The following is a 15,000-nucleotide window of genomic DNA, read 5'->3' as shown; positions in this document are numbered from 1 at the left end:
GTGTGTGTGTGTGTGTGTGTGTGTGTGTGTGTGTGTGTGTATAACTGTTACAGACAAGCAGCACGAAAAAGCGTGTGTGTGTTTAAACGTTTTCTTATATTTGCATTTTAATGTTAGAATACTTGCGTCAAGTCAATATTTGTCTTGTCAATATCAAAAGAGAGAGTCAGACTTGTATTAAAAATAATGGTCTTTCTTAAACTATATAAATGGCACAAGAACGGATTAACAATAAAGTTAATCATAAGAGAGCGACCACAGAATGATAAGCAAAACGAGAATCACAGACAAAGACTATAACTTAAGCATGTGTTGAAATTTAAGAAAACGGGAACATTCGTCTCAGTTAATCCAACTGTTCACCAAGGAAGTGTTTTGTGCATTCAGAAATTCACGAAATTACCGGGCGTAAGGTCACATTTGAAAAAAAGTTCCAAAAGCTGTGTTGCGTGTATTTTCTTCTAATTTCAATGTTCTGATATGATAAATTAGCAGAAATCAGCAAGCCCACTTGCTGCTTTATGCCTTTTTCTCAGCCAGATATAACGAACAGGATATAATATGGCAGAAAGCAGTAAGTCCAATGCTGCTTTTTGCCATTTGTTAAAAATAAGATATTAGTCGGGATATAATTTGGCAAAAAGCAGTATGTCCTCTTACTGCCTTTTACCATTATTTTAAGTGAATGAGTTTGGGGAATAATTCGACAAAAGGCAGTAAGTCCACAAAAATCATTATTTCTAAGTGATGAATCAAATGAGGGTTTTAATATTCATAGCAGAAACGCACAATAATGCCCCACATGTTATCAGCAAACAAACAAAATCATTTAAAGCTTTTCATTCCAAAACAGTGATGCAAACAGAAAATGTCGATTTTCTCGAAACTATGTTTCATGGACTTGCTTCCTTCTGCCTTTACACGGCAGATTTGAATAATGACATCCAATAAAGTCTACCAATTACGTAATTCCTTTCTAAGCTCTCTGTCTCTGACGGATTGCATTTGAATAACGACATATAATAAAGTCTACCAATTACGTAATTCCTTTCTAAGCTCTCTGTCTCTGACGGATTGCATTTGAATAATGACATCCAATAAAGTCTACCAATTACGTAATTCCTTTCTAAGCTCTCTGTCTCTGACGGATACATTTGAATAACGACATCCAATAAAGTCTGCCAACAGCTGCGAAAACTTTTAAGAAACTTGAAACTCATCAAAAGGAATGAGTTGCATCTTGGGTCATTTCGGTCCTGAATTTCCCGACCTGAGCCAGGCAAAGCAGGAAAACAATACTGTCAGGAATGAATTATCTACAATACCGACTGTCAGTCAGAAGGCTACTATTTCATTTATACGCATTCGTTATTCTCCTCCGATTCATTCCAACAATAAAAGAAAATACGTGGAGCTCAATATGTTTATATAGCTCACTGGTAAAGCATGTACATATATCAAACGTTCAGGATTCACACACATATACACAATACGCCCAGGGTTCTAGATGAGTAAATTAATGTGTTACCCCATCACCAGAACAGCGTAGTGTAGTTCATCTCTGTTTCTCCATCACCCAGCCGACGCGGCGACTCCTGGCGTGGTCCGTAAAGTCCGGTTAGTAGATCACGTCGCTCTGCTTCGTGCATCTTCGTTTCTTCATGCGTCTGCTTGAATGGTCAAACAAGCTCTCGCGAATTCCATCTTCTGTCTCTGGGAAGACTCCTGTGAAAGTAATTCTTGAGTCAGTATTTCCATAGGCATAACACACACAGCAATTCACTCATCATTCACCCTGGGCTGTAATTACACTCTACATTCAACCACACACACACGAATTCTTAAATAACTACTGTCAATACTAATATCAATTCCCATCCATGTCCGAGTTATTTATCCACACATTAAACAACTATTCAGAATATCCAGATTAAGAACTAGTACAATGAACACAGTTAACATAACAGCGAATATTAAGAATGATTATTCATAAACATACTAGTGTTCCTTAGCAAAAACATATCATGAAAAATAGTTTACCTGAGCACGCGAGCAAAGAATCTTTCCCGACTTGCCGCTTACATGTTCAATGGGCAAGTGAAGCTAACAGCTTAGGTGACTGGCGACAAGTCTAACAGCTCACCTTACAAAAAATGGACATTCAGGTTTTTCACCTGTTGCACGTGAGTGCGTGGAGACTCGGCTCTACAGGTAACAGTACAGGCCCCATAATCATGGTCCAACAGGCATGCGAATCAATAATAATGTTTTTCGCGATACGAGTCTACTTCTGTCAATTAATGCATACTAATAACAGCATCATTTCATCATTAATTAAGTACTCATATTACATACATGTTCACACATAAAACCCATAAATGTCATATCTGACAATGCCCCCCACTTCAAGTAGAAAGCTGCATAAAAGATTTCTCATTTCTTAACTCGATAACACCATACAAATGTTATCATCCATGATAATACATTGCATTTAACACAATAAGTCCCACTCAAAGTGTCAACGTCACTACTTGTATATACAGTACCTATACAAACAGATCTGACTTCCAGGGCCATTTTTCTTCTTGTTCAAAGAGTTTGATCACAGACAAAATCTTGACCTTCCCGTCCTCCGGTTTGAGATATCCCCGACCGACAACAAGACCGACAAGACGTGATCCGAACACGCATCTGCCTTCTGATCAGAGTCAGACATCAACGTTGAGACTTCCTGGTCATCAGGAACTGGACCAGTACTTAACTCTCTTTCCACAGCAACAGCTGCTGTCAAAACTCGTCTCTCATACTTCTTCAGCATGTTGACGTGAAACACCTTGTGTTTGCCGTTGAGATCAATGCGGTAGTCAACAGGGCTAACCACCTCCATCACTTTGAATGGACCTTTCCAGCACATGAGAAGCTTGTTGCTGTCAGCAGTTAAGAGTACAAGAACTTCATCCCCAGGTAGAAAAGTACGAAGTTTGGCCTTCCTGTCATGGTAATGTTTGTGAATACGAGCAGCATCACGAACATTCGATTGTGCTAGAGCACACGTATCAGCGATTCTGTTCTTCAAATCGAAGACATACTGATATAGAGGTTTGGCTTCATCTCCATCAGTCCTCCCTGTCCATGAGTCCGCTAAGATAGACATTGGGCCTCTCGGAGTACGTCCAAAGAGAAGCTCATAGGGAGAAAACCCTGTACTGACATTTGGAAGTTCACGATACGCAAACAGGAGTGCAGGAACGTATCTGTCCCAGTCAGTTGGGCGCTCCTGGACAACCTTCTGCAACATGCTCTTCAGAGTTCCGTTGAATCGTTCGACTAACCCATTTGCTTGAGCATGGTAAGGAGAAGTGTGGATCGACTTGATTGCCAAAAGTCTGTATATCTCCATCATGAGATCAGAAACAAACTGCGTTCCACAATCCGAGACAATGACCTGAGGACAGCCCATCCTCGAGAAAACTGAAAACAGTGCTTCAGCAACAGAAACAGTATCAATCTGCTTCAATGGAATTGCTTCGGGGAAACGAGTCGCTGTATCCACTATCGTCAGAATGTACCGGAATCCAGTCGAAGATACAGGTTTAAAAGGACCGACCAAGTCAATACAGATTTTCTTGAAAGGAACGTCGATAAGCGGCATCTTCTGAAGAGGAGCAGCGGGAACGCGACCCTTGGAAGACGTCTTCTGACACACATCGCACGTTCTACAATACTTGCCTACGTCACGCCTGACGCCTGGCCAAAAAAATTGGGTCAAGATCCTTTTTAACGTTCTTCTGGTACCGAAGTGACCCGACATGAGAGCGTCATGGGCGGTATGGAGAACTTGTTCTCTCAAAGAAGTAGGGACAACAACTTGAAAGACGATCTCAGTCTTCTCACAAAATGCTCTGTGAAGTACCCCATCTTTCGTGATGAAGTAAGGTTTGCTCTGATCTGTGACCTGCGATTCCTCCTGAACTTGCTCGAAGCACTTCTTAAGTGATTCATCTTTGGTTTGCATATCAGCTAACTTCTCAGGAGTTACATCAGTAAAAACACAAGGTACCGATTTTAACGGTCTCACTGAACCTTTGGCTTTCTCCGTTTGTAGCCTGGTAGTCACTAGTCCGACAGCGTCTGGAACAATAGAGCCCACACATCCCCCAGATACTGAAACAACACCTGGTAGGTTCCCAAGAATAAGATCTGCCACAGGATTGTCAATGACACAACACGTCAGAACACCTGCAAAATAAGGCGAGTCCACAACCACTTCAGCCAAGGGAAATGTCTCAATGTGTCCCCCAAAAGACCGACAACGCTGCTCCTGCCCTGTGAACTGATCATCACGAACTAAAGCCCGTTTCACACCAGCAGTAGTGCATCCTGTGTCCCGCAAGATTGTCCCTGAAAAACCATTGATGGTTCCTATTTCCAGATGTAGGCCAGGTTGTCCCTCTGAAACAAGAACGTGTTCGCTAACAGCGGAGCTAAATGTTTCAGCAAAGTTTTTAGACGAAGCACACTGGTTCGCCCAATGACCTTGACCCCCACAGATCCTACAGACATCACTCTGTTTAATGGTCCCTCTACGTGCACCCCTGCGTTGTCCTCGAAACTCACCTCGACCTGTACCCGAAGAACCTCGGCCTCCTCGATAACCTCGAGAACCACTGCCCCCGTTGTTAAACCCTGTTGAATCTGCAACTCCAACTCCAGCTGAAAATATAGAAACATCTGATTTCCGTGCTAAGGTTTTGTTGGGATGAGCTTCACGGTAAAGTTCAGCTGCTTCACATAACGCAGCTACGTCACCCAGCTGACGTTCCCTCAAGAACACGGCCAAATCTTTTGTACAACTCTGAAGTATCTGTTCACGCAGAAACAAGTCTTGTAAACCTTCGGCAGTGTTGGAAACACCAGACAACTCAGTCCATCGGTTGAGCAAATGACGACAGCGCGTTAAAAACGCCAAAAATGACTCTCCCATCTCGGGACGAACAGCCCTGAAACGCTCTCTGAAACCTTCCTCTGTGCATTGGAACTTACGAAGAAGATGAGACTTCAATACATCCCACGAAAGGGTTTGTTCTCCTGAAATTGAATGATAAAGCGACAAGGCACTACCTTTCAATAAAGCAGCCAAGTAGACAGGCCATTTACCCTTATCCCAGCCGCATGCCGAAGCGTGTGTTTCAAACCGAAACAAAAATGCATCAATGTCGTCTTTGTTTTCATCGAACATAGGCAATTTTGGATGAAAAGGTCCAGAACTGTTTGACTGACTAACTTTACCGTCTGATCTCTCCTTTTTCACCCTTTCCGTTTCGAGATCTAACTCGCTTTGTCTAGTCTGCTCTTTTTCTTTTTCAACTTCTAGTTTCTCTTTTTCGACTTCTAGTCTGGCAAGCTCCTTTTCTGTCTCTCGCTTTTCATGCTCTTTTTCGACTTCTAGTTTGGCAAGCTCCTTTTCTGTCTCTCGCTTTGCATGCACTTCTAGTCGGGCACTTTCTGCCTCTCTTTTTTCTTTCCGTTCATCTCTAGCAATATTTTGCTGTTCACGGACAAAACCGGTTAAGTCTTTGTCTTTAAGACCTAGCTCTTTCCCACGAGACATCCACAAATCCCAATCGTCACTCATGGTGATAATATATATACAAAACGACTATACTGTAAAAGTTACTTCATGAAAACACTTCACCACTGTAACAACATTATTCACAAAATGTGTGTTTACAGATATGCTTACACACGTAGTCAAGCAACCAACACACAATGAAAAAATCTTCAAAAAGTGTGCGTTAACAGTCTACAATCTGTTAAAGACACATACACTGGAGAAAACGGGGTCACCAATTGTCAGGAATGAATTATCTACAATACCGACTGTCAGTCAGAAGGCTACTATTTCATTTATACGCATTCGTTATTCTCCTCCGATTCATTCCAACAATAAAAGAAAATACGTGGAGCTCAATATGTTTATATAGCTCACTGGTAAAGCATGTACATATATCAAACGTTCAGGATTCACACACATATACACAATACGCCCAGGGTTCTAGATGAGTAAATTAATGTGTTACCCCATCACCAGAACAGCGTAGTGTAGTTCATCTCTGTTTCTCCATCACCCAGCCGACGCGGCGACTCCTGGCGTGGTCCGTAAAGTCCGGTTAGTAGATCACGTCGCTCTGCTTCGTGCATCTTCGTTTCTTCATGCGTCTGCTTGAATGGTCAAACAAGCTCTCGCGAATTCCATCTTCTGTCTCTGGGAAGACTCCTGTGAAAGTAATTCTTGAGTCAGTATTTCCATAGGCATAACACACACAGCAATTCACTCATCATTCACCCTGGGCTGTAATTACACTCTACATTCAACCACACACACACGAATTCTTAAATAACTACTGTCAATACTAATATCAATTCCCATCCATGTCCGAGTTATTTATCCACACATTAAACAACTATTCAGAATATCCAGATTAAGAACTAGTACAATGAACACTTAAGTTAACATAACAGCGAATATTAAGAATGATTATTCATAAACATACTAGTGTTCCTTAGCAAAAACATATCATGAAAAATAGTTTACCTGAGCACGCGAGCAAAGAATCTTCCCCGACTTGCCGCTTACATGTTCAATGGGCAAGTGAAGCTAACAGCTTAGGTGACTGGCGACAAGTCTAACAGCTCACCTTACAAAAAATGGACATTCAGGTTTTTCACCTGTTGCACGTGAGTGCGTGGAGACTCGGCTCTACAGGTAACAGTACATACCCCATAATCATGGTCCAACAGGCATGCGAATCAATAATAATGTTTTTCGCGATACGAGTCTACTTCTGTCAATTAATGCATACTAATAACAGCATCATTTCATCATTAATTAAGTACTCATATTACATACATGTTCACACATAAAACCCATAAATGTCATATCTGACAAATACAACGTAATTCCTTTCTAAGCTTTCTGTCTCTGACGGATTGCATTTGAATAACGACATCCAATAAAGTCTATCAACTATATCAGCTGCGGAGATATTTGTCTCGAAAAAATACGCCGAGAGGCGTTAAAGTTCCCCTTGGTTTGTCCCTGTCAAAAAAAAATAATGTGGGATTACTGGTAGCTTTTTTGTACTACCACGCATATGTTACGCTATTTTGATAAAGTTGATAGTATTTACAGCTTTCCGGTCATATGTCCGGCTATCATTCACTTTTAGGTGGCAGATGTACAGATATAACACGTGTTTCAGAATCTCTATTTTTTGGGTGTGTAATTTTCAATAATGAGTGTTTTTCTAAAAATGTCTCTCAAAAAGTATTCTTAAAGTCTAACACATGTTTACACTCGCATTCCGTTTCTCTAGCTTTAGAAATAAACAAGTCCAGATATAACATTTTTTTAAATGTCCAGATATCATCCCCCCCCCTCAGACACGTATGTGTGTGTGTGTGTGTGTGTGTGTGTGTGTGTGTGTGTGTGTGTGTGTGTGTGTGTGTGTGTGTGTGTGTGTGTGTGTTAGCGTGAAACATTGACTACGCACGTGTTAAACAATTAAAACAACCTGCTATGGCTTGGTTGACCTTTTGCCTTTCTTCTTGTCTAGTCCATAAGCTTACTAAGGTAATTAAAACATGTAACAGCTGAAGCAAACAATGCAAGAAATACTAAAGTCAGATTATCGTCCGGATCTATATATATATGTCTTTGGGTGTTGTTATTTTACTCATACAATTTCTGAAACAGGACGCTCTGTGACGAACTATTCTTCGTAAACATTTGCAGTATGTATTCACTTTGTTTCAACTTGACGTAACCATATTTTAAATTGGTTTGTTTGATGCTACAAAACTTTGCGAAATACATGTTTATGTGTACTAACAATCTGTGCATACATGTTTGTTGTTTTAAACGTGATGTAACCAGACTGCTTTTTACATTTAGTCAAGTTTTGACTAAATGTGTTATTGTAGAGGGGGGAATCGAGACGAGGGTCGTGGTAGTGTATGTGTGTGTGTGTGTGTGTGTGTGTGTGTGTGTGTGTGTGTGTGTGTGTGTGTGTGTGTGTGTGTGTGTGTGTGTGTGTGTAGAGCGATTTAGAGTAAATTACTGGACCGATCTTTATAACATTTTACATGAGAGTTCCTGTGTATATCCCCAGACGTTTTTTTCATTTTTTGATAAATGTCTTTGATGACGTCATATCCGACTTTTCGTGAATGTTGAGGCGGCACTGTCACGCTCTCATTTTTCAACCATATTGGTTGACATTTTGGTCAAGTAATCTTCGACGAAGCCCAGACTTTTGTATTGCATTTCAGCTTGGAGGCTTGCAATTTAATTAATGAGTTTGCTCATTAAAGTTGTCATTAAAATCGATTTTTCGCAAACAGATTTAAAATTGATTGCATCGTATTTTTCATCTCATTTTGAATCTAAAAATATATACATATGTCATGTTTACTCTTAAAATGTGATCACAATTAACGAAAATAGAATAATTAGTTTTACGATTAAAATGTAAGAAATCGATTCAAAAATGATGTCATCTTATTCGTGATCATTTCCTGATTCCAAAAACATATAGATATGATAGGTTGTATTCAAAACAAGCTCAGAAAGTTAACACGAATGCAGAAAAGCGCGCTTTCCTGCTTTATAGCACAATACGCTACCGCGCTAATCTGGCGTGTCAATATCACTACGTTTTGCACGTGGAAGGTGAGCGATTTCCCTCACGCGGGGATTGACGAAGTTGTACTGTCTTAGTGAATAAATACAGTGCGTTCAGTTTCATCCCGTGAGTTCGACAGCTTCACTAAATGTAGTAATTTCGCCTTACGCGACTTGTTCTTTCTACATGAATTATTTTGTGAGAAAGAAAAAAAATGCAAATCTACCCTGTCATGAAAATTTGCGGTTTGAAAACTTACTCCATTTTTACATTTAGTCAAGTTTTGACTAAATGTTTTAACGTAGAGGGGGGAATCGAGACGAGGGTCGTGGTGTATGTGCGTGCGTGTGTCTGTGTGTGTGTGTGTGTGTGTGTGTGTGTGTGTGTGTGTGTGTGTGTGTGTGTGTGTGTGTGTGTAGAGCGATTCAGACTAAACTACTGGACCGATCTTTATGAAATTTGACATGAGAGTTCCTGGGTATGAAATCCCCGAACATTTTTTTCATTTTTTTTATAAATGTCTTTGATGACGTCATATCCGGCTTTTCGTGAAAGTTGAGGCGGCACTGTCACGCCCTCATTTTTCAACCAAATTGGTTGAAATTTTGGTCGGGTAATGTTTGACAAAGCCCAAACTTTGGTATTGCATTTCAGCGTGGTGGCTTAAAAATTAATTAATGACTTTGGTCATTAAAAATCTGAAAATTGTAAAAAAAAAAAAAATTTGTAAAACGATCCAAATTTACGTTCATCTTATTCTTCACCATTTCCTGATTCCAAAAACATATAAATATGTTATATTTGGATTAAAAACAAGCTCTGAAAATTAAAAATATAAAAATTATGATCAAAATAAAATTTTCGAAATCAATTTATAAACAATTCCATCTTATGCCTTGGCGGTTCCTGATTCCAAAAACATATAGATATGATATGTTTGGATTAAAAACACGCTCAGAAAGTTAAAACGAAGAGAGGTACAGAAAAGCGTGCTATCCTTCCCAGCGCAACTACTACCCCGCTCTTCTTGTCAATTTCACTGCCTATGCCGTGAGCGGTGGACTGACGATGCTACGAGTATACGGTCTTGCTGCGTTGCATTGCGTTCAGTTTCATTCTGTGAGTTCGACAGCTACTTGACTAAATGTTGTATTTTCGCCTTACGCGACTTGTTTTTTCTTAACTCGACAAAACCAAATTGCTTTTTTCTTTGCTAAATGCTATACAGAATTCTACGAAATGGTTCGTCTGAAAACAACTCAAAACGACTAAGTCCTGAATAGAATCAATATGCATAGTAATATGCATAGTACATGTACAAGAGTAAATGGTGTTCCTTGTCACTTGTTTCTAATCACTATGAAAACGTAATAACTCCGTGATTGGGTTGAAAACACACACACACACACACACACACACACACACACACACACATACACACACACACACATACATACACACACACGCACACACACACACATACACACACACACACACACACACACACACACACACACACACACACACCAAACGATTGTAACTTTGTACTTTCCACAGAAGCATAGTTAGTTAGTTAGTTAGCTGTTGCTTTTCGGGTCCAGCGGACCATAATAGGCCAAATCAGGACCACATTGTGTGATCTTGGATTGTTTTACTTTGTTTCAGTTGACCAGAAGGCATACACTTCAGCAATGACAATGAACCGACCCTTGGTACTTTTGGCGGGGTCCTGTTTGGTACTTCTTATGGCACTTTATGGTAAGGTCATCTGCAAGAACAATCAAGTGGTGTAAGGCGAAATGACTACATTTAGGCAAGCCGTCGAATTAACAGAATGAAACTGAACGCACAGCATGTTTTCACCAATGCAATACAGCTTCGTCAATTCCCGCGATAAGAAAATTGTTCTTTTTCACGTGTAAAACGAAGTATTGCGCGAAGCAATGGAGAGCGCTTTTCTGTATTCTTTTTAACTTTTTGAGCTTTTTTTGAAAACCACATATCATATCTATCTGTTTTTGAAATCAGTAAATGATAAAGAATAAGATGAAGTAATTTTTGGATCGATTTATTACATTTTATTCGTGGTACTAATTATTCTATTTTCGTTAATTGTAATTACATTATAAGATTGAACATGACATATGTATATTTTGTTAGATTCAGAAATTGATGAAAAATACGATGCAATCAATTTAAAATTTGTTTGTGAAATTCGATTGTAATGACAAATTTAATGTGTAAGCCTCCACGCTAAAATACAATACCAAAGTCCGGCCTTCGTCCAAGACTACTTGACCACAATTTTAACAAAATTGGTTAGAAAATGAGAGTGCGATAGTGCTGCCTCAACTTTCACAAAAAGCCGGATATGACGTCATCAAAGACATGATGGGGATATCATACCCAGGAACTATCATGTGAGGGTTCATGAAGATCAGTCCAGTAGTTTTCTCAGAATCACTCTACCCACTTACAAGGGTGGTTGGGGCGGCTTTTCAAGCACATCTTGTATTTTTGCTCTTTTTATTTTAAACTTCTGAGCCTGGGAGTCCTTTCATCTGCCGCGTCCGAATAAAGCGTAAAACACGGTTACAACATTACTGGCTTAGGTACGCGTTGTTGTTGGTGTTGTTGTTGTTGTTGTCGTCGTCGTCGTCGTTGTTGTCGTTGTTGTTTGTTTGTTTGTTGTTGTTTTTGTTATTGTCGTTGTTGTTGTTGTTAATGTTGTTGTTGTTGTTGTTGCTGTTGTCGTCGTCGTCGTTGTTGTCGTTGTTTGTTTGTTGTTTGTTTGTTTGTTGTTGTTTGTTTGTTGTTTGTTTGTTGTTTGTTTGTTTGTTTGTTGTTTGTTGTTTGTTGTTTGTTTGTTTGTTTGTTGTTTGTTGTTTGTTGTTGTTTGTTTGTTTGTTGTTTGTTTGTTGTTAGTTGGTTGTTTCTTTTTTGTTGTTTGTTGTTTGTTGTTGTTTGCTGTTGTTTCTTGTTGTTGTTGTTTTTTTGTTTGTTTTTGCCAAACACATCATTGTGGGGCTTTTAATCAATAACGTGCATCCGTCTACAATATAATGTATCATCATTCATCCTTCAACTATTATAATGAATATGTAAATGGCAAGTATACAAGACGTACACATACAACAGTAGGACAATAGCATACCGTTCGCCTACAAGAAAGGCTGGAGCATAGCATAACATGCAGATTACAATACTTGACATTATGGACGTATTACCCTCTTAATAATAATACAGTCAAACAAACAAACAAAAACAAAAAAAGACATACACAAATCATCACATCTCTGCACACCTAGCGTACTACCTAACCAACTCTTCATATGGGAACCATATTTCTACAAATTTGGTAATGTTACCAGCATTGAAACTGGAATATTTTTCTATTTCAAATCTGTATTTCAAATTTCTTAAAATAATTTCCAACAGTGGCCTTGTCTCTTGTAACTTACTCTTTTTAAACAAAAACTTTGCAAACAAAATGATAAAATCCAAAACCACATCTACCTTAACATTGTTCATACACCCTAACAAAATGAATTCTTCTGTAAAATGAACATTTGCGCGGAAAATACAACTTCTGTTTAACACATCTTCCAAATCAGTCCAACATTTCCGACAAAGCGGGCAGTACCAAAATCTATGGGAAATTGTTTCATTTTCATTTTTACAAAAGGCACAAAGGGGACTGTCAAGTATCTTTTGAACAAATAACTGGCTAGCAACACCAAGAATGCGGTGAAGCAATCTGGTCTGGAACCATTTTAAATTGTGTCCTTATTTTTTTTAAAACACTAATCAAAAATGTTTTTCCAGTTAAGGTTGTAAAAATACATATTCCATTTGTTCATGCCTGCAGGCCGCGTTATTATAAAATTTTGATTTAAAAAAAACTTCTTTAATTGCCTGTTTGCCTCTACAAATAATCTGCCAGGGTTTATAATCCCTAATCTGAAAACCATTCAACGAATCAATGTTTACTTTTCCCTGATATTTTCGTAAGGACTTAATCACTCCCTCATAGAAAAAAAGAACAACATTAGTTTGAACAAAAGGAAAATGTAATCTAAATTTTTCAAAGGTAAAAAAACTTCAATTTAAATGTAGCAACTGGTGGACAAACACTACATCATGTTCAATCCATTCCTTATTTATTATTGCACCGTGGTCTCGTATAATGTTCAAATTGTAATGTATACATTCGGAAACAAAATCATTCACATTAATACCGCCCTGATATGGCCCTTAGTGGTCGGCTGGGCGTTAAGCAAACAAACAAACAAACAAATTCACATTAATTACCTTGCTTAAGGAACAGCATTTCTTATAATGTTTCAAAACATCCTTCCAAAAAGGGTTACCACCTCGTTTCATTAACACATTTGCATACTCGGCACCCACTTTAAATATGTCTTTCATTCCAGGTATCATATTAACAAAAAACTTGTTTACATCAAATTCAAACATTTTAATCTGCAAATCCAATTTATCTTTACTGATGCCACAAAAGTATAAATGTCAATCGTATTCAGACCACCATTGCAATAGGGTCTGCAAACGACATTACGCCGAATCTTTGCAGGTTTACTATTCCACAGGAAAGAATAAAAGGCTGCATTCACTTCTCGTAAAAAGTCTTCGGGTGGGTCTGGCAATACAGTTGTTGTTGGTGTTGTTGTTGGTGTTGTTGTTGTTGTTGTTGTTGTTGTTGTTGTTGTTGTAAATTTAAGACAACTACCACTCGAATCCAGTCCGGAGCTAATTCAAGATTTAGACAATGTACGTACCAATAATAATGATAATAATAATAATAGTAATAATAATAATGGACATTTGCTATAGCGCATAATCATATATATGCTCAATGCGCATTACATATTATTTCTGCCGTGTGAGATGGAATTTGTTTACACAATGTATCACGCATTCACATCGGCCAGCAAACCTCAAGCCTAGTAGGGCGAGCTTTCACCTTTCACGGCCTTTATTCCAAGTCACACGGGTACCAACCAGCAAAGTATAATTGTTGTGTTTTAAACCTGTGTGTGTGATTGCGGTGACTGTTGCTGCTTCGTATACAGGAGCACACGCTAGACCCGAGTCTGACCTGTCAAAGCGAGGTCCAGCCTTAGAAGCAAAACTTCAGACCAATCCCTTAAGCAGGTAAGATGTATGTCTGTCTTGTCTGTCTGTCTGTCTGCCTGTCTGCCTGCCTGCCTGCCTGTCTGTCTGTCTGTCTGTGTCACGTTTAAACAGATCACAGAAGGTGATTATGAACGGTTAGTTACTACTAACTAACCACACCACGATCCACTCTCGCAGTCATACAACAAAGATAGAATCTCGTGTAAAGACAGGAAAGTTAACTGTTCTGCCTAAAAGCGCTGGTTAATGCAGGTGTCACACACCCCACGTTGTCACCACTCAAATAAAATCACAAATATAAAAGATGACTAGGTGGTATACAGGGTGCAATGAACATGGTGCACTTAGCTTTTTGCCACTGAGTGGGCGACCCGTGAATAGTCTATCTACACAACTGCTCCGTTGATTGAAGTGCCGGCTGGCGTAGAAACGAAGCAGGGATCAGTGGAGATATCAGGCGCCTCACTCAGTCTCTGAAGACAACGGGTGGTCGTGTAGGTGTCGTCACTGCCTGCCGGAAGACCGCTGCAGATGGTGAAGGCCTCACCGGTTATCCCTGCAGCAGCAACAGCATACAGCACCGCGACACCAGGTTACAGCATACGTAGATAGGTCAGTAGATAAGTAGGAAGGCTGCCAAAAAAAAAAGCATCGGTGCACTAAACATGCCACGCATCCCTTCTCACTCCACCTTTAAACATGTCACCCTTTTATATTTCATAGAGCACGTGGGCCTGCACAAACAAACTTTTAAAACAACAAATCAGCTATTTTCCTTCCTTCTCTCCATATCTGCAAAAAACATATACAGATTATTCTTTTAGCGTCACAAGGAGCAAATTATGCTCTAACCTGGAAAGAACAACAGAGAGTATTTCATTCCACAAACATAGACTCGTCAACAGTGTTAAATAACGATTTATTAACTCAACAGCCTAATGTAAGTAGCTCTCCTTTAAGCGAATCCGCTTCCTTTGTATGGCTTTCGCCCGTCGACGAGTTTCCTGCCACACCCTTCATGTGCTGAGTTTGCGTTGAAATGTTCCACGCTCAGTCAAGAAAAACACCTGACAACCTCGTCGTCAGAAACATGTAAGCAGCGAAAGCAGTCACTTCTCCCTAAGAGCCTTCCTGGACGCGCAGAGCAGGCACGTTGACATAA

The 15,000-nt window shown here is 39.5% G+C and overlaps 1 long non-coding RNA gene across 2 annotated transcripts in view; it reads left to right on the top strand.

The window, feature by feature from the left end:
* LOC138950497 (uncharacterized) overlaps nucleotides 1-15,000 on the top strand; it is an 18,140-nt gene that overhangs the window by 1,294 nt on the left and 1,846 nt on the right. The window contains exons 2-4 of one of the 2 annotated variants that reach the window (XR_011450690.1): nucleotides 7,757-7,794; nucleotides 10,350-10,442; nucleotides 13,775-13,856. This is a non-coding gene — a long non-coding RNA (uncharacterized lncRNA). The remainder of the gene's footprint in view (nucleotides 1-7,756; nucleotides 7,795-10,349; nucleotides 10,443-13,774; nucleotides 13,857-15,000) is intronic. The other variant, XR_011450691.1, reaches the window with a different exon arrangement.

The sequence above is a fragment of the Littorina saxatilis genome, linkage group LG16 (genome assembly GCF_037325665.1).
Source record: "Littorina saxatilis isolate snail1 linkage group LG16, US_GU_Lsax_2.0, whole genome shotgun sequence".
NCBI lineage: Eukaryota > Metazoa > Mollusca > Gastropoda > Littorinimorpha > Littorinidae > Littorina > Littorina saxatilis.
This window is presented reverse-complemented; position numbering and strand designations above follow the sequence as displayed.